General features: G+C 41.8%; 1 pseudogene; it reads right to left on the bottom strand.

Annotated features, from left to right (window-relative positions):
• Nucleotides 1–2,820: 2,820 nt before the first annotated feature.
• Nucleotides 2,821–3,126, bottom strand: LOC124516098 (non-histone chromosomal protein HMG-14-like; annotated as a pseudogene).
• Between the last annotated feature and the right edge of the window lie 7,034 nt (nt 3,127–10,160).

The raw sequence follows: 10,160 nt of genomic DNA, 5'->3' as shown, positions 1-10,160 counted from the left end.
TCTCTTCTGGCTCAGTGACCGTCTGGTGCACATCTCTGAAATCACTCCTCCAAATCTCCCCATCTGCATACTTGAACCACGTAGTTACCTGACGGTGTTAGTGATCTCATCATTACCAGACTTTAAGCAGAGATTTGACTGCAGAGACCATGATCTTCCACATCATCTAAAAGGGTGCCCACAACTAGAAAAGCTCAATGAATATCAAATTGGTGAATACCTAAAATCACTGAAATGTGATTAAGAGAATTAAAAACAGGCTAAAAAGCCTAACACTGAACCATAATATAATGTCGTATAAATTTCTTTACCTAATGGTCTCCCTTCCATCTATCTTCCAGTTAAATAATCTATTGTATTTTTTTTTTTACGTTGTGGAATGTATCCTATGCACAGAAGACTATAAAACATGTATCTGCATTTTGAAAATAATTGTAAGAAAACACCCATGTAATTATTGTCAAAGATTCTTTGTTTGGCCAAGGTTTAGTCAAGTTCCTGAGCCTTCGAGGGCCATCTGGGCACTTCCTTATAAAATACGGTTTCAGCAAAAACTCTGCTGAGTCCATTTAGTAAGAATCCCCATCCTCCACATCCAATCACTCTTGGTATCTATTCGGGTTCCTGGTCCTCAACTATCCCCCCTAGGTGATTGATCAGATTGGCCTGTCCTTAGCAAGAATCCTGTTGAGTCAGATTTGCCAGAATCCCTCCATAACCCTGATGTATCCTCTTAGTAATTTTCTATCCACTGACCTCCACCCTGCTCCTTGGCTGTAAATCCCCACTTTTACGCACTGTATTTGGAATTGAGCTGGTTCTATACTGAGATCTCTTCCCCGATTGCAATAGTCCTGAGTAACATTTTTTTTTTTTTTTTTTTTTTTTTACCACTTTACTGTCTAGCTCTGATTTGCTTGGATATTACCACTCAGGTTCAGAAATGGAACACTGCTGTTCCTTAGAAGTTCCCCGTCTCTCCCCCTATTATCTCCCACTCACCTGCTCCCATGTGGCCAATATTGTGACGGTTGTGATCATCTTTTCCTTGTACAGTAAAATCTTGGTTTGGGAGCATAATTCACTCCAGAAACATGCTTGTAATCCAAAGCACTTGTATGTCAAAGCGAACTTCAAGAACCATTGGCTCAGTTGTGATCATGTGACGTTTGGCATCACCTAATACTCGTGCTGCAAGACATTGCCTGTGTATCAAGTTAAAATATATTAGAAATGTTTGCTCGTCTTGTGGAACACTCACAAAACAAGTTACTCGCAATCCAAGGTTTTACTGTACTTATTTATAGTTTTACCACCTACATATTCCTCCCTAAGCAATGTAGTTGAATTTTCTTTTTGTAAATTGATCTAAATGGAATCATACTGAACATATTGTTGTCATTACTTGCCTGTTGAAGCACAGAGTGGCAGCACATTCATTTATATATGTAGGCAGTATTTCATTGTATCAGTAGGATTCCTCTTTTAGCCATTCTGTTACACATGGACTTTTGGGTTGTTTCCATTTTTGACAATTCTAATCAAAGCTACTATGGGCATTCTTATTCATGTCTCCTGATTACATCAGCTTTGGAATAAAATTACTGGGTTATAGAGTATATATGTCTGCAATTTTGCTAGATAATGTCAAACAACTTTCCAACTTGATTGTCCCAATTTGCATTCTCCAGCAGGGTACAGGATTTCCAGTTGCTGTACTTCCTTGCTAACACTTGCTGTTATCAGACTGAAATTTTTTGCTAATCTGGGGTAAAATGGTAACTTACTATGTTTTGATTTTCATGCTGACCATCTTTTCATGTGCTCACAAGCCATTTGTGTTGTGTTTCCTACTTTTTTTTTATTTGTTTGTTTATTTACTTACTTTAGTTCATTTCCCTACTAAGTTGTTTGTCTTCCTGGTAGATTCATAGAAGTGTATTTTAGAGCAAGTACTTTGTTGATTGACTCTGCTGCATAATTCCTACTTTGTGGCATGTCTTAGATTCTTCTGGCAGTGTTTTTTCATGTTCAAAGGATGATGATTTTTTTCTTTCATAATTGAGTTTTTATCGGTTGTGCTGAGGACCAGTAAGACATCTCAATTTGTACACAATTCTTAACATACATATCAAAAATCTAAAAAAATCATATAGTTGTGATTCTTTCCTAAGTTATTCCAGTGACTTTCCAGCTTAAACTTTGGAGGCAAATTTTCCTTAACAGTATATCAAGTATCAATATCTTCAAATGTTGACACACTGTTACATTATTAAGTCCCATTAATTCACAATTTAATATCATATACACTACATACACAGATTTATAATCCTGCACAGCACGTTAACAAAGTTACTAGGAAAACCAACCAAGATGTTACAGAACTTACAAAATTCTGACAGGGAGAGTCAAGATCAAGGAGTGGTTTTCTTTAGGAAACAATATTTTTTTTAATGTTCAAGACATGTTAAATGCATGACAGACTCCCAATTGCCATTCAATATGCTTTGTACTGTAGAATATAAAAACTACCCCATCTGTGAAATGTTGAGCTGATACCCAAGGCAGTCAAAGCCTCCCATATTCAATACCCCAATATTTTCTGATTGTACCAAAAAATAAATAAATAACAAGAAAATGATTTCACCTCTTTAAAAAAAGCATTGACACTTAAGAAATGGGATGAAGTGGGTGTCTCTCCTTAAAAATGTTTCTAGAGCTACTAAAAAACTTGCATCTGTAAAATAGTTGATCAAAGTACTCCTCTGAATTGTACAAGAAGGGGGACAGGATGACTGATAAGACATGGTATGTATGATATTAATCAGACGTAGCTTCTTTCCCTCCTGCTTCATCAGGGGCTGGAATCTCCTCGTTTTTAGTTTCTCCATTTTCTGCAGGTAAGTCTCTTTCGTTTCTTGGTTAGCCACTTCAGCCTGGTTTCCCTTTGCTCCCCTTTTCCTCTTTGCTTGCACTTTTTTGTCTGAAGATTTATCCCTTCCTGCCCCCTTTTTTGGCTTCATTTCCATTTTTGCAGGAGCAGGTTTGGCCAACAACCTCCCCCCATCTCCTCTTGGACTCCTCCTTCGCAGCCCCCTTGGCAGAGCTGGCCTTCCTCTTGGGCATCCTGAGGGCGGGCTGGGCAGGCAGAGAGGCTTCTCGAAACCTAGCTGACTGGCCGCTGCAGGGCCTCCCGGCCCAGACGATGATGATTTCAACATAGAGGAATATATCAATCTTTTCTTTAGTGGCCAGGGCTTTTTGTAACTTGTTTAAGAAATTTTTTCGAATTGCTCCATCACTAAGCGGGTTTCCTATGTTATTTTCTGTGTAAGTTTCTCAGGGCTGCTTTGGCCAATTATTACAAACTGGGTGACTTAAAACAGCGGAAATTTATTCTCTCAGAGTTTTGGAGGCCAGAGTCTGAAATCAAGGTGTTGGCAGTTTTGGTTCCTTCTAGGAGCTCTCTCTCTCCATGCCTCTCTTCTGGTGGCTTCTAGCTTCTGGTGGCTTCTAGCAATTCTTGGTGCTTCCAGGCTTGTAGACACATCACTCCCATCTCTGCCTGGGTCTTCATAGTGTTCTTCCCCTCTGTGTGTCTCTGTATCTTCTCCTTTTCTGTCTCTTATGAAGACACTAGTCATTAGATTTAGGGCCCACCCTAAAAGCAGGATGATCTCATGTTGACAGCTTTAATTATATGTGTAAAGACCTGATTTGTAAGTAGTTACATTTCACAGATAGGCATGTCAGGACTTGGACATATCTTTTTCTGGTCACTAATAATTCTGCCCACTACCTCTTCTAAAAACATTCTTCTTGAGGGGCGCCTGGGTGCCTCAGTCAGTTAAGCTTCTGACTTCGGCTCAGGTCATGATCTCACAGTTTATGAGTTTGACCCCCGTGTCAGGCTCTGTGCTGACAGCTCAGTCTGGAGCCTACTTCAGATTCTGTCTGTCTGTCTGTCTGTCTGTCTCTTTCTCTACCTCTACCCCGCTCACATTCTGTCTCTCTCAAAAATAAATAAACATTAAAAAAATAAAGAAAGGGGCATCTGGGTGGCTCAGTCAGTTGGGCGTCTGACTTCAGGCTCAGGTCCATGAGTTCGAGCCCCACATCAACCTCTGTGCTTGAAAGTGTATGAAATGCATACTTGAGGAATTGAATCTAACAAGAAATGGACAGGACTTTTAAAGAGAAAATTATGAAAACTTGAAAAAAAAAGCTAATTAAATTGAAAAATATTACACGTTCAGGGATTGGCAAAATCAATATTAAAGATGTTATTTCTCCCCCCAACCTGGTATATAGTCAGTGTAATGCCAACCAAAATATGCCCTGCCCCTTTTTATGTGGAACTTTTCAAACTTTTTCTTTAAAAATGTATGGGCCTGAAAAGTACAAGAAAAATTAAACACTCTTGAGGAAGGATGAATTATAAGAACTTTCCCTACTACGCAGCAAAACTTTTTATAATGCTATAGTATTCATCACCATGTGATGTTGGTGCAGGGATAGAAATATAGAACAATAGCAGAATAGTGATGCATAAACAGACCCAGCCCCACGTGTATGTGGAAACTCTATCTGCAATCAAGAACTGCTGAAAGGTTGGAGAAAGGTTGCACAATACAGTGCAGGGAGCTAGGACAGGAGGGTGTTAATGATTCTAGTACAAATTCCAATGTGAGGGGTGGTCTCCACACCACAAAGCAATTCTCAGACACAGCTGGGTATCTTACAATTCAACTCAATTCTGACACTATCTACCTTGAGATAGCATCCGATTCCACAGGTTAAGAGCTTAGTCCCATAAGACTGCCCTCCACTTCAGACTGAAATCCCAAATCCAGGTTGTTACCCTTGCTTCTGACCGATTGGCTGTCTATAAATCATAGATTACCACAACCCCTTCTTTGGGTTCAATTAATTTGCTAGAAAGCCTCACAGAAATCAGGAAACCCGTTTACTCACTAGATTACTGGTTTGTTACAAAGGATATCAAAGGATATTAATTAATAGCTAAAGAAACACATAGGGTGAGATTCCCAACCAAGGAGCTTATGCGCTTGGGTTCAGTGGCCCATGATTCTGGTTCACCAGCCTGGAAACTCTCCAAACCCAGTCCTTTTGGGTTTTTATGGAGGTTTTATTATAGAGGCATGATTGGTCAAATCACTGACCATTAGTGATTGACTCAACCTCAAACCCCCTCTTCCCTCCCAAGGAGATTGGGGGTGGGGTTAAAAGTTCTAAACCACTAACATGATTTGTTCTCTTGGCAACCATCCTAGCTACTTTACAAAAGTCACCTCATTGCCATAACAAAAGACACATTATCACTCTCTTAGGAAATTCTAAGGGTTTTAGGAGCTCTGTGCCAGAAATGGGAATTAAGACCATGTATATATATTTCTTATTAAAATTCACAATATCACAGATACCCATATATGGAAGGAAAGCAACTGGATAGCTTGCACACAGTATATCACCAAAGGTCAGTTCCAGGGAGATTAGTGACAAAACACAAAACATAATATTTTTAATCAGCAAAGAGGCTATCTCTACATTATACTAGTAGTAAAAACTTTAGTGGCTGAAATGGCTGAAGAATTATTATTCCTTCACTTTGTGGCTCTGATGAATAAAGCCTTAGGAGTTATTACTAAAAAATACCAACCCTAAAAGTTTCTGGAACATGTCTTTCTCATTGTACAAATCTTTTTCCCCCTCAGTCTGAGAAGATTGTCATTTCAATCTATCACAATGGCACTGCCACAGATGACCTGTGTGTGTTCCCTGGGCCTCCAATGACACATCAGCATAGCAGGGATTCCCCTTCTGAACACCATGTCTGGTTGTAAAAATAAGTGAGAAGTGGGTGCTGACAAGATAGCTTTCATAATATGCCTCTGCTTGCCTTATAAATCTTTTGTTTATGTGTACATGAGGAGAGTTGAGATTGCAGTAAGGAATTCAGGAGGAATGACTTGGGTTGATGAACATGGAATGTGTGACCCGTTGATAGATGGGAAACTTGGCAAGTCTCACGGGCCAGTTCTCTAAACCAGACTTTCAGAGGGAGCCTTTGAATTAGGGTATGAGAAAGTGAATTGAAAGCTTCATATGCTCATATAAATGTGTATACAGTTTTCCTTCTCCAAAAAACATTTTCTGCAACTTACTTTTTCACTCAACAATACAAGGATCATAGGAATATATGCCTGTAGTCATAATGCTTCGTGCAGTGTGAGAGGAGGGAAGTTTGGTGTGTCCCCAGAGTTACCCTGCCCATCAAGGGTTTATAGCAAAATGGTCCTACGGTTGACATCACAAAAAAAGAACAACGAAAGAAAGAAAGAAAGAAAGAAAGAAAGAAAGAAAGAAAGAAAGAGAGAGAAAGAAAGAAAGAAAGAAAGAAAGAAAGAAAGAAAGAAAGAAGAAAACCACAATACACCATGGATCTCCTTCTGAAAGAGGACTTTCATTACTTCCATTTTGAACTCAAACTTTCTTTAAAAAAAAAAAAGGTTTATTTAGTTATTTTGAGAGAGGAAGAGAGAGAGCGCAAGCATGAATGAGGAGGGGCAGAGAGAGAATCTCAAGCAGTCTCCCCACTGCCAGCATGGAGCCCAATGTAGGGCTCAGACCCATGAACCATGAGATCATGACCTGAGCAGAAATCAAGAGTTGGATGCTCAGCTGATTGAGCCACCCAACCACCCCTGAACTCAAACTTTCTAATTGATTAAGTTCTTCTTCCAGCTTTCTCTTCACTCTGGAAAAAGACCCTGAGGGCAAAGCACCCCCAGATGGGAACCAAAAGTACTCCCTCAGGCAATAAGGGGTTTCCTGAGCCAGCAAGACCCCATATCATTGACTTCAAGACAAAGACCCACCAGACCTTCACTGCCCACCTGCATGTACCACTGACCTTTGCCCCACATTTCCTCATATAAGCCTGGAAATATTTTTGGCACTTCAGTGACAGCCTTTGAGCCATTAGTCTGTGGTCTTCCGGGTGTCGGCCTCATGGAAATAAATTCCTCTCTTACTTCACCACCACTTGTCTTTGTGCCTTTGGGTTTTGTCAATGGTGAGTGGTTGCGCCTGGTCGGTTTGGGACTCCCCAGAGTCAGTTGCTCTTGCACCCCGGCATGCCAGCTACATTTCCACAGTCTTATGTTACATTTTTCTTAAAAAGGAATCCTGGATATGGAGAAAGGATGTGGCTATAAGAGGTGGTGTGAGGGATGCTTGTGATGCATCGGTCCTGTATCTTGATTATAGTGCTGTTACCCGAACATATCACGTGATCAAGCTACATAGAACTACACACACACAGGCACGCATGCACAAACGAGTGACAGAAAAGAGGGAAGTTACCATCTGCCCTAGGCTTGGGGTAGATTTAGTCATTCAAGAAATATATGATCCCACACACAGGAGATTCGAGGCATAACAACAAAACACCCTGCCTTTATGGAGAGTTTACAGTTCTCTGAGGCGACAGCTACATTCACAGTATATTAGGTAATAAGGAGAGAAGGACAGGAAGTGTGGCTGAGGGGATGAGGGAAGGCCGCAATGAGAGAATGACTTGTAAGTGAAGAAGCCACCGAGATGCTGGGTTACCACTGTGAGGTGGGGAACAAAGGCAAGAAGGAAATGGTAGATAAAGTTAAATTTCCTTATAACCTGCAGCCCATTACTTGACGGAGGCAAAGTAGACTGTTTCTCCAGGAACTCCCTGTGTCTTAATGTTAATGCTTTGCCAGAGGGAAAAGCAACTTTAGCTCAACAGTAGCTAGGCCTCCAGGATCCTGGATCCTATGAGTCTTCTTTAGCATATGAAAACCCTTTTGGACACTTCCCTGGACTTTACCTCCCCCCATCTGCCCCATATTTAATCAGTCACTCCTCACAATCTGCGGGAAGCTCTTTTTACCCAGGGGTCCTGTCCCTGTGCTTTAATAAAACCACCTTTTTGCCCCAAAGACATGTCAAGAATTCTTTCTTGGCTGATGGCTCTGAACCCCAACACTTCAAACTTCATCAACTGGAGGATGAACAGCCAGGGCAAAAGCCCTATACGGGGGCCCCGTCTGGTGGGTTCGGGGGTGACGATACCAAAGAGGCCTGGGTGCAAGGAGCCAGGGAAGGTGACCAGTGGGAAATAGAAAGGTAAGAAATGATAGGACTGATCATACCGTTAAAAAGAAAACCACAGGCCCCAAATGGAGTCACTTATATTAAAACCCCACGTCAGCAAGCCAAGACTTAACACTAACTTAACTGCAGTTTCTATCCCCGATCACCACCAATGTAACCTTTAACCAGTCAACATGGAACTTCTTGGTCAGCACTACAGCACTAGGGAGTTTACTGATAGACCCCGTCCATTCCCCTTAGGAGGAGGACCTTGCCTAAAATAATGCATTACTTGCTAATAATTGCCTTCTCTCCACCCCACCCCCACCTTTAAAAGCCTTTCCTCTCCTGTAGCTTGATGGAGCTCTCTTTCATTTGCTCAACAGGATGCTGTCCAATTCATGAGTCATTCAGTAAAGCCAATTTGGCCTTTTAGGAGCCAAGGACAGACTGCCTTCAGACGTGCCACTTTGGCATATTGATTATTTTAAATAAATTTACTTAATGTGAGAAATAAGCCCACTGACCCAAAGGAGGGATGGGGAGACGCAGAGCGCAGTCGAGGGAGGCCTTAATCAATGCTTTCGCAAGAGCAGGTGTCTGATGGACAGGCACATGCAGGGCAGTTACAGCAGACAATTTGTCGCCTAGCGTGCAAGTCCCCCCCCCCCCCCGTCCCTCATTAGCGGAGCACTGCAGAGGTTACAGCCTTGCCCGGATGTCATCCATGCCCCGTAAGGCAAAAAGTATTCAGACTGGAACAAAGGTACGTTCCTTGAGGTGCTGCAGAGACTTCAGTTCTTTGGCGCATGCTCATCGCAAAGCTCGCAAAAAAAATAAGTCCCTGGAATGGAGAGGGGAAGGAGAACCCGGACGTGTCTAAGGGTGTGGGACTCCATTGTGGGGGAAGGGTTGGTAGGTATTTGCAATACGTTGTAAACCTATTGTTAACTAGACAGCACAGCTTTCATTTGGTATTTCTGAAAATGAATCATCTCATTTCTCATACTTAAGAGACAGCCAGTACAACCAGGACACTCAGAGCCTCCTCTGCCCCCCTGAAAGCAAGAAATGAATTTCCCATGCGAGTGATACCCTCCCTGTACAAGGAGGTAATGAGTCATCCTTATCACCAGAAATGGGAAACTTAGAGCTGAGAAAGTTGTGTAAACAATCCTTGTTACTTTTTACTAACTTACTTCCACACCCAAATTCTGTTTAGAATTCCTTACTAATTGAAGCTCCCAAAGTTTTCTTTGTCCTGTCAGTTCTTCACAGATTTATTGTCTCTTTGTCTAAAAAGTAGACAAACTGGCTGCCTCAGTCACTTCTTCAGGTCTCAATTTCATAATTGAGCCTCTGTGCGTATGTAATAAAATTTGGGGTTTTTTTTTTCTCCTGTTGATCTGCCTTATGTAAATTTAATTTTTAGGCCACCTAGAAGATCCTGAAAGACAATTTCTCCTTCGCTTCAATCTGTTAAATTAGTCAGTTGAGTTCTTATTGTTTACAACATAAAACTGAGGAGCTAATGGCAGAGTAGTAGGAAGAGCCTAGGCTTGCCTTTTTCCTTGAACACAGCTAGATAAATACCTCATCGTTCTGAACACCCAAGAAATCAACCTGAGGACTGAAATAACAAACTGCACAACTACAGGGAGAGAAGAAGCCACATTGTGGAAGGTAGGAGGTGTGGAGATGTGGTTTGGGGGAGAAGTGGATTGAAGAGGCTGCAGAGGGGAGGGAGCCCTGTTCATGGAGAGAGGAGAGAGAGAGAGAGAGAGAGAGAGAGAGAGAGAGAGAGGAGCGCACAGGATATTGCACAAGGAAAACACTTCCCCAAAGCCATTGACTAGGAAAATGAGAGGGGCTGATTTTTGTGAGATTCTACAACCAGCAGGGCTCAAAGACTAGAGTTTTAGAGGTCTGTGGTGTGGCCAGCGTAGAGCCTGGAGGGCACTGCAGTGCTCCTGTGGAGAAGGAGGGCAGATAGCCTCGTAGTGGACAGC

Source organism: Lynx rufus, unplaced genomic scaffold, assembly GCF_022079265.1.
Source record: "Lynx rufus isolate CCGP_SWC_20201006 ecotype Redwood Valley unplaced genomic scaffold, mLynRuf1.p SCAF_1, whole genome shotgun sequence".
Lineage (NCBI taxonomy): Eukaryota > Metazoa > Chordata > Mammalia > Carnivora > Felidae > Lynx > Lynx rufus.
This window is presented reverse-complemented; position numbering and strand designations above follow the sequence as displayed.